Raw genomic sequence first — 1,624 nt, 5'->3', positions numbered from 1 at the left:
GCTTCTCTTTAGATCTTAATGTCCATAAATCAAGACAGAAAGAATATTTTAGTACAAATATTGATGTTTAGAAAGGAATTATAGGGGATCAGCCAAGGACCAGTGGGGAAATTTGGAACGGCTACTAATGCAGGACGGCCTTATGTAAACAAATCACTAGAATGACTGATAATTGGGAGGACCATTTATTTAGATGATCCACTCCGAAATAAAACATCGTCCTTCACTGGAAAAAAAATCTAGAAATAACTAAAACATTTTTAAGTTAAATGCATTGATCCTTTTTTTGTGTAGGTAAATTACATAGTTTCACTTAGACGGTAACCAGCTCCCCCATCGCTGCAAGACTAGAGAGGATGGAGAAAAAAAGATTTAACAGTTTCACAACTTTAACACTGAAAAAAATCTAAATCTTGATAAGTCATTTTTTCTTAAAATAAGTGTATTTGTTCTTGAATTGAGGAGGTAAAAGAGACATTTTGCCAATGGAACAAGACAATTTACACTTAAAATAAGAAAACACAACTGCATTGTCTTATTTCAAGAGCATTTTATTTAAATATCTTGTTTTAAGAATAAAAATACTAATTCCATTGGCAGATCACCTCATTAACCTACTCAAATGAATGGTAATTACACTTAATTTAAGACATTTTTGCTCATTTCTAGATTGTTTTTGCAGTGTTGCCGATGGAATGAGTATTTTTAATCTTAAAATAAGATAGTTAGATAATATGCACTTGAAATAAGACAATACAATTGTGTTTTCTTATTTTAAGTGTAAATTATCTTGGCTAAGGGTAAATAAACTTTATTTAAGACATTTTTACTTATTTTGCAGTGTGGATCTAAAACCCACTGAAAACCTGAGATCAGCGCTTGGCTGAAAAACCTGAAAACTACATGAGCTAAAACAGATGAAGTTATTGTCGTTTCACCTCACAGTGGTTTCCATGGTAACCGATTGTTGTTGCTTTGGATTGACCAACATTATGATGAACGAGACTTAAAGGCTTTCAGAAAGACGACAGCTTTCTGATCCCCTCGCAGTGAGTTTGCTTCCTTCTCCCTGCGTGGCTGAATTTAGTCGTTCCTCAGGAGGATCTTCTCTCCCCTGCAGGACAAAGGCTCCTGCAGGAATCTGGGTCACAGCTTAACCCCCCGCTGACACCCTGCAGCGGGGCGGCCAGCTCCTTCTCATTCAGCTCAGGTCTCCTTGCTGCTCCCAGCTCCTTCTTCCTGCCAAATATCTGCTCTGTGAGGGGAGGATAAAGTGGAGCACAGAAAACGCGCCGTTCCGCCCAGTCTGGATCGATCAGGAACAAAAATGTCACCTTGTTTTTAGCTGTGAGAGTCCTCAAGCTGAGCAGCATCATTTATTAAAGTTTGGTGAAAAGGACAGAGGAGGAGGAGGCCGGCTTTTAACCATTCATGGAGGGAGTAAAAAAGAAAGGGCGGATTATTTCAGTCCTTTCCAGTGTGATACATCGATCTTCCCCCGTTTCTAAAGCAAAGAAGCATTTCTGCTTCTTCTCTAATTATTAACAAAATAAGTTATATATGACTCACACTTTATTGTTATTTTGTACCCACAGGGTTTATACAAAACTAAATTTCCTTCAGT

This window comes from Cyprinodon variegatus, unplaced genomic scaffold (genome assembly GCF_000732505.1).
Source record: "Cyprinodon variegatus isolate N-32 unplaced genomic scaffold, C_variegatus-1.0 Scaffold677, whole genome shotgun sequence".
NCBI lineage: Eukaryota > Metazoa > Chordata > Actinopteri > Cyprinodontiformes > Cyprinodontidae > Cyprinodon > Cyprinodon variegatus.
The sequence above is the reverse complement of the archived record's forward strand: the minus strand, read 5'-3'. Positions refer to the sequence as shown.